This window comes from Haliaeetus albicilla, chromosome 20 (assembly GCF_947461875.1).
Source record: "Haliaeetus albicilla chromosome 20, bHalAlb1.1, whole genome shotgun sequence".
Taxonomy (NCBI): domain Eukaryota; kingdom Metazoa; phylum Chordata; class Aves; order Accipitriformes; family Accipitridae; genus Haliaeetus; species Haliaeetus albicilla.
Window position 1 is genome coordinate 27,881,960 of NC_091502.1, and position 13,789 is coordinate 27,895,748.

Sequence of the window (13,789 nt, forward strand, 5' to 3'; positions counted from 1 at the left end):
AGGTTAGCTTGCAGATTGGGAATCCCACCAGCTTTACACGTGGACATTTGTCTGTAGGGCTCCTGGTCAGAGACACTGCTGGAGGGGCTGGCCTCTGACCAAACGAGCCCTCTTTCTCACAGCCTACATGCAAGGCACAGGGGGAAAATAACTCTCCTGTGAGCCCTCTGCCAGAGGACCTTATCAGCACCCTGGGCAGTTGGCACAGAGAGGCCTGTTGCTCTGCCTGGCTCTGCAGCAAGTGCTGGCCAGAGCAGGGGAGACGAAGGGTGGGTCAGCTGTGCTGGTAGGAAGCTCTGCGGGTGCTGCTGGCGCTCCCCAGGGACTCCAAGGGCTGCTCTGTGCCACCAGACCAATGTGTAAAAGGGAACTTTTCTCACCCAGCTGCAGACTATAGACCTACTGCCAAGATTGTAGTCTTTGTTCAAATGCTTAGAGCAAGAAAACTGCAAGAGCTCTTTGGTGCCGATCACTGAACTAAGGTTTTTGTAAAATAGTGAAATGGCACAGGTACGTTTTTCAAATCTCCCATATTTAGTGTGTGCAGAACTATTTCTATAAGCAGCATGCACTCTCTGAAAACTATATTACAATGCTGCATCTCATGTGATGTAGAGAAGGAGAACCCCAAAATATGCTGGTTTATAGACGTCTTTTGTGTATGACCTTACCTTAAGATAACTGAACATCCACCTGCTGGGCTTTCCACGACCTGAAGTTTGTGGCATCTGGTCCATGTCCCTACTTGACATCTGTGTTCTTTCAGCTTTGGCTTCACATTTGTGATATTTACAAGTGTTTGCTATGTCCTCTTAGACTCACTACTTTGTTTTCTTTGGTGTTTCTTTTTCACAGCAGGCCATCTCTGGTACATCATGTCTCTCAAGAAGTCCATCTCCACACCAGTCACACTTATCCTTATGGGCATCTGAGGGCTGGAAACTGTCAGCATCTGGCTCTCTCCCCTTCACCTTCATTTGTGTTGTGTCACTTCTGGGGAACATCACAATCTTGTTTGTTACCAGGACTGATCTGAGCCTCCATGAGCCCATGTACCAATTCCCCTCCATGCTGGCCACCACCACCAGTTTGGGTTTGTCTCTGTCTACAATGCCAACCGTGATGAGTGTATTCTGGTTTGATGCCAGGCAGGTTAGTCTTGATATTTGTTTTGCTCAATATTTTTTAATTCATTCATCCTCATTCTTGGAATCCTTGGTGCTTCTGGCCATGGCCTTTGATCTTTATGTGGCTGTCAGCTACCTGCAGAAATACTCCTACATCCTCAGCAGTGCCAGGACAGGCAAGATCAGGCTGGCTGCCCTGTGCAGATGTGCCTTACCAACTGTCTGCCCATTTGTGGTATTGAAAGGATTGCCCTTCTGCCAGTCCCATGTACCTTCCCACGCTGACTGCATCAGGACCTGACCTGATCAAGCTGGTGTGTGCAGACATCATGTTCGATAACAAGTATGGCTTTGCTTTAGCCAGTCTCTTTCTGACATTAGTCCTAATCCTCATCTTTGTGTCATATGTACTGATTGCTAGGGCCATTCTGAGCATCACATCCCAGAGGGAACATCTCAAGCTTTGAAAAACTGCCTGTCCAGTATCCTTGCAGTCCTGATCCTGTACCTCCCCATGGCTGGCTTGTCCATGGTTCACCGGTATAGCCAATGTCCATGCTTGCCTCCCATTCATGTCTTCATGGCCAACGTCCATGTGATGGTCCTTCCCATGCTGAACCCCATCATCTACAGGATAAAAACTAAATAGATCTGCAGGGGCATTCTCATGGTCCTCTTGCCCAGGTATCCCTGTATGAGGTAGGGACAGGTCTCAGCTGTGGGACAAGACCTGGTATGATGTACCTGTGTGCCATGGGCCAAGTCAACATCTTAAATGCGCACACATCTTCCCACTGCACATCCTCTGGGTGAAAATGCTTTGTATGTTAATGGTACCCTGTGATTCATTAGGGGCTCTGCTGAATGAGTCCACATGGCAAGGATAGTTGACAGCATCTGCTCAAGTGACCATAAAGGCCGGGCAGAGATCGGGGGGGCAGTGATAAGGTGGGAAAAACCAGCTAGGCTCATTCCTCTACATCTGCTTCTGCTCCTAAGACCATCAGAGATGAATGGTTCAGCCATTGTCCCTGTTAGGAAACTAGAGCAATTCATCAGAAGAAACTCTCGAGGACACTATGCAAATTCCTGCATTATTGCCTGAATGGGTATACGATTTTTGTGGGGTGCCTGCAGAAGAATTTGAGGATTGAACAAGAGAATTATGGAACTGTACAGTATTTATCACAGGATGTTTAGCGGAAGGGCTGGCAGCAGGAATTATTGGGAATTATTAAGGAATTATCAAAGGAATATGTGTGTTTGTGGGTGTGTGCAATCCACTAGTGAACTTCTGGACGAAGCAGGGAGGGTGAGGGGTCTGGGGTTTGGGGTCTGAGGTCTGGATCAGAGGGACCAGGGGTCTGGGAGATGGGTACAGGAGAGACTGAGGGTTGGGAGCAGCTTCCAGAGAGACCCCCTGTAGTGGGGTCCCTGAACTGTTCTCTGTGGAAACAGGTCTGAGCAATTCCTGCTGTCAGTGCGGGTCCACCCCAGTACACCACGTCGGGGCACCCTGAACATAAGCACCAAACAGGGTCTGAAAATCCCAGCCTGGAAAATCCGTGAGCTGGTGGTCAGGCTTGAGTTGGATATTTTTTTGATAGTGAGCTCAGATGAAAAGGAAAAAGAAAACCTCCATTCAAGGCAGTAAGACCATGTCTCAGGAGGGCAGGCGGGCAGCAAGTGGGTGTCAGGACAAGGTGGATGGGGGGGGTCAGGAAAATGGGGACTGCTTTTGCACACTGACTCCTTTGTAAATGTCAAGATATTCAGGGAAATGCCAGTGCAGCGGAGATGTCAAAGAAGGGTTTGCCAAGGGTGAGGGAGAATTTGGTAGCAAGATGAAGAGAAACTGTTTGGTCTCAGCCCTGTCCCAAAATACCTTTCTCTCCCCTATGATTTGACTTTTGTCCAGGGCTTATGGCTTTGCCCAAACAACAGCTCTATAGGCATGCACAGGAATATTAAATTTCCCATGCTGTCCATGGTAATTATTTCAAGGAAAGCAGCAGTGCTACTGAACAGAACTACAACTTTTAAATGATCTTTATTCTGTAGGGGGGGTTATTTGCTTTTGTTGTTTGTTTGTCGTAGTTGAAAGCACTAGACGTCAGCAAAGTGGACTTGGTAAAACTGAGACATAGCAATATCTCATGAGGAAAATGTCTAGGAGAATATTTTTCAGGAAGCTATGCAGTTCATTAAAGATGCAATAAAAAGAGCATTTTTTTTTTTCAAACCCCACCAATAGAATGAATAAGCAAGAAGGACACTAAAAATCATCATGCATAAATCACCACCTTTGCAGTGATCCCTAGCCTGAGAAAAAAAAACATGAGCATTTGAGCTTGGTCAAACCTGTAATGATTTACAGAAATAAACAGTAAGAGCATATAAAGCAAGAACAGAAAGGAAGGGGAAGGCGAAAAGCAATTTGCATTTAGTTAGACACATAGATTAATGTAAGAATTGCTTTGTTATTCAAATGCTAGGAAAGCATATTGAATGATGAATGATATGAACATGCATGACTTTTTTTTAATCATAAATAATTTTTCCCTGAAACAGTCTAACATCAGTAGCAAAGTAAGAAAGCAGGGGAAATGGGGAATAAAAGTTAAGAAGTTAAGAAAACAGATGGCTTTAAATTACAAGGGCAGTGTAAGGGCAGGATGGTATTCCCCTTAGAGTACTTAGAGAGGGGGCAGGAGCAGTCCAAAGGTTGTTGGCAGATATCTTTGAGAATGAACAGAAGATAAATGAGAATGAAAACCAGACTGGAAGAAGGTAACCCTAGGGCCTGACCTCAGAAAGGTGGAAAGGGGTGAAGAAGCCCTCTGGGAATTAGAAACCAGTCAGATTAACATTTATTTCCTGAAAAATACTGAAACAGACAAACCAAGTATTTATGGAGCATGCAAGGCATATCAGGGAAATAAGCAGCAGTGACCATGAATTTCCTAGGAACAAATTGTGACAAAGCGATCTAATTTTTCCTTTAGATGGGGTAACATGACTTGCTGACAGGGAAGAAACAGAAAATTAAATCTGCCTTGACTGTAATTATGCTTTTGACACATTTCACATAACATATTCAGAAACAAGAAAGGGGAGAATGATCTAAATGAAACTACCACAAAGTGAAGGCAAAACTCATTGGAAAAAAGATTTTTTTCAAAGAAAAGTTATCAATTATTCATTGTCAAAGATGAAGCAAACAGGGCTTTGAAGGAAGCTATCTTATTTCTGCAGTTATTCACTATCTTCATTAATGAGCTTTTAAGGAAATAGTGGTTTCTTTGGGTCTGAATGTAGCCATTGTCATGTCATTTTGGGTACATAGATCTGATCTTGCTTAAAAGATCTGGCCTTTAATCAGTGTATTCCATGTGAATGCACCAGACTGATGTCATCTTTATTATTTTGCCTGAATATTTAAAATTTTTGGTGTAACTCCAGCATCCTTCTGGTGATTGGATAGGGAGCCTGCTTATTAATTTGTCAGTGAGAACAAGGCAGAAGGACTGAAAGTACAACAGGGAGAAGTCTGACATTCAGAACTGGCCTGACACGCTGGATATGAAACTAGAAATGTAGTTCACACCTTTGGGCTGGTAGGAATGGGAGGATTTATATCAGTAAACACTAGTATCAGACTGGTTAGTCTGGAAGTAATCTTTTCTTTTTATATTTTTTTTTCAAAATAGAAATAGAGTAGGCAGCACCTCTACAACAAAGCTTTGGGAAGTACCAGAGATGACAAGGCAAACATTAGTCAACAATGCCACGGTTAGAAAAAATAAACAATAAAATAAAACCCAAAGTGAAGACTATGTCAGAAAGTGTAAGTAGGAGTGTTGTACCCAGGGCATGTGGAGTAACCTTCCCGTTCTTCTCAGCACCAAACCCACAGGTGGGGCACTTTCTGTAAAGGAACACAAAGACCCATTAGCAAAAGGAGAGAAACAAAATAATTGAAAGTCCGCAGAATATGAAGCATGAGGACTCCTTTCAGTCATGAGATTTTTTTGGAGAGGTGTGGAAGTGCCATCCAGGAATGTTAGAACAGGTTTACTAAATACCTGTCTGGATTGGTTTGGGTACGATGTTGCCTTTTAGGGTGGCAGATGGACTATAAGATCTCTTGAGGTTCCTTCTATTCCTACTTTTCATGTTTCCATCAAAAATTTCACATTAGATGTATAATTTCTACCACTGTCCTATGCATCTCCTTTGTTGTATGTGTGTTTTGATATTCCTTATCTACATATAGGATAGCATCTTCTGCCTAGTGATATGTTGATCTTCACTAAGCAGTGATATGGGGGTTTGAACTCCTTGCTATTATTTCAGTAATAATAAATACTTCAGTCTTGGTAGAGACCTGCCATTACTCTTGACCTTCCTGTATTTTGGTCAGCAAATTGCATAGGCAGACTGGATTTCTCAGCTGTTAAACATAAAGGTGTATGTGTTTGTTTTTCTTGAACATCCTGGATTTAAGCCAGACTTTGCACCCCTTGAGTCTCTCATCCAGGTTCAGTCTGAGGACATGACTGACTTGGAGCAGAAATGTTATTACAGTAATACTGTGTGTTATTACCAGATGCAAACAGAGTTTCCTGTCAGAAACCCCCATGCAGACAAGGTTTCCCCTTCTGACCCCTCTCTGTGTGAAGCCACAAGGACCCCTAAAAGCACAAATGATAAAGCAGAGAGTGGTAGCAGCTATGTGTGATCAGAGGTTGTTGTTTACATCAGCACATTTTATAGAAAGAAGGCTCTTCTGCAAGCTTCATCTTCCAACTACATCCTTTGGGCTAATAAAAGAAATTATCTCTCTTCTGAAACAAAAGGCAGGGTTAGCCAGCTAACATCTGATAAAACCACATTTTTCAGAAAAATGCGTCATTAATGGTGGTTGTTTGCTGGAGGTAAAAATGGCCCAGCATTAAAGGGATTAGCTTTTAAAAAAATTATACATGACCATTTTCTAATACTGAATGCATGGTTCCCAATAGCAAAATGGTGTCCTTCTGACAAATGAAGATGAAATAATTACTGATGTGGAAGCTATCCTTTTGTAATGGGTGAGTCACCTTAATCTAACAACTGTCAGTGTCAGGGGCACTGCAGAAGTCAGCAATAAATGTCATTGGGGCCCCACAAGGGTTTATTTCCTAGAATTTGGGGTAATTATGAGATAAGTTGGATAACAAAATCCCACATCATGCTGACCACTTGGACACAAATCATTCTTCAGCTGGATATGTCATCGCACCTGGAAGGACAGGCAAAAATAGCAGTTAAGCATTCAATTTGAAAGCAGGTTTTCTATACACAAGGAAGTGCTGCAGAAAACATCCCACTATCTTAGATGTGATCTTACTGTCCAATACCTCTTCTGTTTTCTCATCATATTGGTTTGCTTCAGCACTGCCTATTTCTTGACAGATACAACACGTAGCAGGGAAATTTGTCCCTTGGTTCTGTCAACTAGCACTAGCAGCCCCCAGCCTAGCTGTCAGAGCAAATTACACCAAGCACTCAGGTTATTGAATATGACCCAAATCTTAGTATCCCATATGCAAAACAACTGGCATTCATTGCTCCAGGAGGAGCAATATGCTCTGCAACTACCCAGTTTAGAATGGGTCACAGAACAACCTTAAAGGGTATGAATTCCAGCCCAGAAAAAGTGAAGGTTTTGATTTCCAAAATGGGAACATGGTTAAAAAGAAAAGCCTGGAAACAATGTAAATGTGCCCTGTTTTTGAGATTCTTCCCTTGTGCCAGGTGCCGTCTGGGATTTTCCTGGAGGTTTCCCTAGTCCTGGATGCTGAGAGTCCAACTCTGCTGTGCTCTGCTTCCAGTTTCTGCTTTTTAGAGTGGCTCTTCTCCTGGGTTACACTGGGGGGCTTACTTATCCAGTCGCAGCTGAATGCACCTTGGGCAGATTGTAAAAGTCACCAGTTTGAACTAACTGGCTGAAAACAGGACCAAACACGTTCATGGTACATAGATCCACCGATGTCTATTAACTGTGCTTGGGATGAAAAGGCCAGCTTGTGAGGCTTCTGCATCATAGTGTGGCAGGTCCTGTACTCTCATTTTCCTGTCAATAAATTATGCTAGAAATAACAATCAGAGCACAAAATGGAAAAAAAGGGTTTGGGAAAAACTCACTTGTTTGGGGCAAAATGCCATAAGCCTCTAAAAGATGTCAATCTAGTTGCATATAGTCACCTTCCTTATCCAGTGGAGACTCAGACACTGCCAGGAGCTCACCTGGTTCATGTTATGCATCTTAGGATGGGACAAACAATCCCTCAGCAATGGTTATTTCTCCCCCATAAGTATAAAGGAAGCAGTGACCCCAATGTCAGAAGAGTAATGTGGTTGATGCTGTGTTTTTCAGAGAGATGTCATCTATGCTAAAAGAATGCATATAAGATACTAATATCCTTCCTGCCCTGGTGACATGATAGCAGTTCAAGGTGAAGGAGTTCCTAAACATAATAGCTACCCAAAAGAGCAACTCTGGACCGAGACACCAGGTCCCAAACTGCCCCATCTCTGCCCAAGAGATGGCTGCAGCAGGCACAGACCTGACCTGGCATCTCGCCTGCTCGATGTGCTTCAAATGCTCAAAAGGGTGCCCAGGAGAGGCCCCATGCTGACAACTGGCAGCCTCAAAGCCACCCTGTCTACCTCTGCTCTTTCGACATGAAGATGTGTCTGTCACCTCTGTCTGCATGCCCATGCCTGCACACACACTCAGGTCTAGCCGAGACTCTCCGTGCAGCCTGGAAAACACCTTGGCTGAGCTGAAATCCCCGGCGCCTGGGGAGTTGAGCTGCTGTCTGGACACTAATGCCTGTGCACCAGATCTCCAGCTGCAGCTTAGGCACCCAGGGCACTTCTTGGACACCATAGGTGGGTTTCTATAATCTGCAGGTGTATCTACTCCCAGTGACGGGGATCCCGAGGAGGCTCAGCACCTCCTCCAGCATCCAGCCAGTCCTCAGTCTCCTGCTGCATATCCAATGCTCGGGGCAGCCTGGGGAAACGAAGGGAAGGTCTGCAGGGTGACTTGCAGGACATGATGTGAGCAGACGTGAGCTCCGTGCTCCACGCTGTGCCACGGATGCCATGTAAGTGTGTGTGCAGGACATCAGTGACACAGGACACGTGCCCTGCGAGGAGGGGGGGCTGCAGGTGTGTTTACAGCACTGGCGCGGCTGTCACTGCGGCTTAGCACAGGCATGGCTGAACAGCTTTCCAGCTAGCGTTTGGCATGTTGTGACAGCACAGAGTTCACTGCCGGCAGAGAGTGTCTCCCGAGAACCTGGGAGCACTCAGGCAGTCAGCTCCAGTGAGCTACATTTCATCAAGGCTAGACTTGCCATGGTACCCAAGCTGTCTCATTTCTTCCATCTGTGCAGCACAGAAGTTGCTCTCAGGCAGAAAAACACACGAACTAAGGGTGAAAGGGCTCAGGGGAATGGGAATCTGATTTTTTTTTGTCTAGTTTCAGCCACAAAGTTCACTCATTCCTCTGCACAAGGGACAAGATGTTTTTTCTTGGAATGCATCATGCTAAACCCAAATGCTTCTCTCTTTCACATCACTGCGACTCCCAAACCCCAGCAGCCACATTAATTTCACTCTGTATTTATACCCATGCTGCAGAGATCAGCACAACAGCTCACTACCTTCCCTGCAGAGTTCAACAGGGACCCCACTGGGGAGGAATTTCGCTGGGTGAGTTTGTTTCCACCCGCTTCCAGCATAATGAGCGAGTCCCAGAGTAGAGACCAAAAAGCAGCTTTCTTTGGAGTCCAGGTAAGCAGGTGCACATTTTGCAGTGGTGATATTTAATCACTGGAATAAGTTAGTGGAAACATTAGGAACACACTGAAGTCTCCAGTTTTTTAGAATCTGACTGAATAACTTCTTGGAAGACGGCTTGGAGAAAAACAAGCTGCTAGGTTCAATACAATGTATGTTAATGGTTGGAGAGAGCATATGGGGTAATGACCAGTCTAGAAAGATTTCTAGCATATAACAAATGTAGTTTCTGCCTGTTTCCTTTTATGACTTTAAGCCAAAGTCCACCGAAAAACAATATTGAAAGTGTCTTTGGATGGGGGCCCAGGGCTTACATGTGGCTTTTAACAACAAAAGGAATGCTCAAGGAAATATTTCAGTAATGGCATGTCAAGGGTATGTTACCAGTAAGTTAAGGAGTAGCATTGTAAGTATTCTCAGTGCTTTCTCCCAGATCTGATTGGTTTTCATCCCAGAAACAGTCAGGTTTAGTGCAGGTGGAAGCTGCACACACAGGTTGTCCAGGAAAATGTGAGCAGGCTGAGGAACATTCTGCCCAAACCAATGGATGGAAAAGGAGAAGGCGACTGGTCTGCAAAAGACTGCTGTGACCCAGGTCATTGGATAAGCAATGTTTTGGGGATGTTGTTGGAGCTGAGGATGCAACTGTCAGCACGGAGGAGATGACGTACATGAAACAGTGTATGCTCTCAACATGCTCAGACAGAAAACAGTGAGCTCGCAGGACTCTTGCTCTGACCCGTAGCTCACTTTCCATGGTCCTTTGCAGCCTTCAGCCCAAAGACTTTATTGCCCACAGCAGGGCGTCACTGCCACCGGTGGGTGCCAGTCACGTGCTGAACGGGTCTCGGGTGCCACCGAGCTGCCACCGCTGCCATCAGACCGCTGCTGCCTACCACCTCTGGGCTGCACTGCTGAAACATGGGGCAGGCCAGATCCTGCAGTCTGCTCCAGTGTTTGACCTCTATGCAGCAGCAATCAGCCCCTTTTATATCCCATCTCTCCATTTCCCCCCACCCTGTCCTCCCCAAAACCCCTCTCCCACCTTTGACCCTTGCCCTGAGGGTTCCTTTATCAGTTTTGCAGAGTCCCACAGGACCCTCAGATATCCGGAATCCTCAGATCCATCATTTCCCCCTTCTTATCAGCTACCAAGGGCAGGCTGACCCTCCCCAAAGCTGAGCTTGGAGTTTCTTAAGCGCCTGTCAATTAATGGCTAAAGAGTTTTAGCCTTTGCTATTGTCTCCATTATCTATCATCAGGTTTGTTCCTCTGTGTGTTTTCTGTCTTTCCCTGTTACTTTTCCCTTTGAGCTGCAAAGGTCATGATCTGACAACCTCAATGAAGTAGATGCTCTCACCTTCCACATACCCTCATGGGGACCAGAACGATTTTGAGAAGAGGCAACAAAAACAACTAAAAGCCTAAAATAATTTCCATGCAAGGAAGAGCTGGGTGAACCAGGACTCTCCAGTCTGGAAGAGGGATGACTGAAGGGGTTGGGAAGGGCTCTGTAAAATCTTGAGTGACTTGGAGAGGACATTCAGGTGTAATTGTGTCGTGGTTTAACCCCAGCCAGCAACTAAGCACCACGCAGCCGCTCACTCACTCCCCCCCATCCAGTGGGATGGGGGAGAAAATCAGGAAAAGAAGTAAAACTCCTGGGTTGAGATAAGAACGGTTTAATAGAACAGAAAAGAAGAAACTAATAAGGATAATGATAACACTAATAAAATGACAACAGTAGTAATAAAAGGATCGGAATGTACAAATGATGCGCAGGGCAATTGCTCACCACCCACCGACCGACACCCAGCCAGTCCCCGAGCCGCGATCCCCTGCCTCCCCCTTCCCAGTTCCTATACTAGATGGGACGTCCCATGGTATGGAATACACTGTTGGCCAGTTTGGGTCAGGTGCCCTGGCTGCGTCCTGTGCCAACTTCTTGTGCCCCTCCAGCTTTCTCGCTGGCTGGGCATGAGAAGCTGAAAAATCCTTGACTTTAGTCTAAACACTACTTAGCAACAACTGAAAACATCAGTGTTATCAACATTCTTCACATACTGAACTCAAAACATAGCACTGTACCAGCTACTAGGAAGACAGTTAACTCTATCCCAGCTGAAACCAGGACAAATTGCTCACTGTCTCTTTTAATACAAGAACTAAGATGCATTAAATAAAATAGCAGGTGGCAAATTCAAAACCAATTACAGGAGGTGTTTTTCACTCAAAAGGATTAAGCTTTGGAACATTTTGTCAGAGTACTGCAGACGCCAAAAGTCTGCAGGGGCTCAACCGAGCGGTAAGACAAATCCACAGGAAAAAAATCCATTAAAGAATATTCAACATGAAACACTGCTCTTGGGTTCAGGAAGTGCTGGAGCCTCAGATCGATAGAGGTTAGCAGAGAAATGATCCCCCTGCGCTTGCCATGGGCTTATTCCTTTCCTGAACACTGCCCAGGTCACAACATTGGCCAGTCAGACCTTCGAGCTCTCCCCAACAAGCACAGAACTTCCTCAGGGACTGTTCACCTCCCCAAAGAGCAGCAGATCATTCTGCAACCACACCACCTCCCATCCCAAACTGAGGACAGTCAGAGAAGCTACCTGGAGCCTGGAGGGGGGGGCAGCCCCATGGAGCATCACTCTGTGTGGCAAGGAGACAGGACATCGGACAGGGAGAGTCCATGGAATTTGAAAGGTGGGAGTCCTTCACTGTCATCTCATCCTGGTCAACCATGGTGAAGCAACTTCTTAGCTGCTGCATCGTCCCACCTTACAGGGAGGAGTTTTGCACCAGGAGCTGCTGCTCCAAGGTGATCACAGTGCCAGAAGGCACTCAGACCCTGTAAAGCATCATTTAAAATGCCATTTATTAGAGTTAACACTATAAAGAAAGAGAGGACAGTATAGATAATCTGATGTCCTTGCAGATGCTGGGAACCCCAAGTTGTCCTGGCATGCAGCTGACTTGCAGGTGATCAGAACAGTTAAATACACCGGTCTCACCTGGCCACAACACATGAATGAACTTTAAATGCCTTGAAAATCCAAGAACAGATTGGACTAGTCATAGCTCTGCCCACCCCAGACTTCAGCTCCTGACCCTCAGCAGGTCAGGAACCTGCTGCTTGGCATCACAGATCTGCAGGGGTATCCTCAAGGTCCTCATTCCAAGGAAGAGCTTCTCCCCATGGCACCACAGCACATAAAGTACCTTTGCCAACTGCTCAATATAAACTAGTGGGATGAACTCATTGTGCTATGTACGTCATTGTTACCAATTGAATGTATACTTCCAGGTGATGACAGAAGCAATTAATATTCATATTAATTTAAATCATTGCTCTTTTATTCTATGATTTATCACATAATTTTCTCCATTCTGTGAAGTGTCTTGTATTTCCACTGCCCACTGAAGGAGTTCAAGCTTCAGAAAAACTTAAATATGCATGATTTTTTTTCTCTTGGCCACTGAGTTTGTAACATATCTCGCTCAAGTATTTCTAAAGAGTACTCTAATAAAGAATTAAACCCCAGTCTAGGAAATAATTCAACATGTGATTAAACCTATGTGATTAGTTACATTGTTTGCATTCACCAAGTAAGAAGCCATTGAGTCACCAGTTATGAAGCCATCAGAAACCAAATAAAGCACAAGTCTTAAACTCCTTTGTACCCTACCTAAACATAGGCGATTATAACAGTCTTGGATGAATATTTGCCCAGTTGTTATTCACTGATGCTGAAGGTCTACCTTGGGGAGTACAGTCTTACCAGGCAAGCAGTACCTAGGTAACCTCATCAGTAATACCATGTAAGGTCAAGATGACAAAGGTAATGTTATCAGAAATATCAAATTTGGACAGTGATGTAGCAGAACTGGGGCCAATGTAGACAAAAGTAATGAGAGGCAACTTGTTTACCTGGGAGAAGATTGGAGTGGAGAAAGGAAATGTCAAAGGCAGTGAAAAGGAGGGTCAAGAAATGCTAAAAGAGATAATAAGGCATGCAAGTCATGTGTTTGGTGCCATCCAGAGTAGCAGCTAGGCCACACTGCACATGACCCCTATGCCTGGAGCAGAACCAAAAACCAAAAACCATGCCACGGGAGTCAAAGCTGTTCCTGTGCTCAGGAGGACTGGGGGAGGCAGGATGCTTTCCCTGGCCAATGGAGAATACCTGGGTGAATGGATCAGGTATCCTGGTATCACCTTGTCAACATCTACCCAACACTTCCAAACAGAGTGGCTGCTGTATGGCTCTTTACTGGTACGCCATAAATACTCTCAAATCATGAAGCTATGATGGCCATGTTATAAAGCCATGCAGATGTGCACTCACTCTCCCCATGTAATGAGCACACCTTCCATCGCTCCTGCCTCCACATGTCTGATACACACTTTAGCAGGATGAAATACTGTGCAGCATACTTTAGATGGTTAATTCTCCAAAGAATGCCCTATCTGGTAAAACCTATAAGGCATATGTGTTCCTGCTTTTAAATTATTTTAATGACGTAGCTAATACCTTTGTATACTTTAAGCAAGAAAACCAGATTAAGTGTCTCTGAGATGCCATCCCAGCGATGGCAGATATATGAGAAGGGTTGTACTGAAGCAGTTACCAACCTTGATTGTCAAGGATAGAAAGTTAAAATGGAAAACAAGTTTTTATAGTTGAAACCTGTAATGTCCTTAAGAGTAAACATGCTTCCAGTCTGAAGAATGAGCACTGGGTGTATCCAGCGTCCTGCACCTGAAGTATGTAACTGCACAAATTTATCCTAGACTTGTAACCTAA

General features: G+C 44.9%; 1 protein-coding gene and 1 pseudogene across 1 annotated transcript in view; one reads left to right on the top strand and one right to left on the bottom strand.

The window, feature by feature from the left end:
- The window catches only part of FHIP1B (FHF complex subunit HOOK interacting protein 1B), a 421,115-nt gene that overhangs the window by 293,474 nt on the left and 113,852 nt on the right, over positions 1-13,789 (bottom strand). The window lies entirely within an intron of this gene.
- LOC104314621 (olfactory receptor 51Q1-like) lies at positions 876-2,781 on the top strand (annotated as a pseudogene).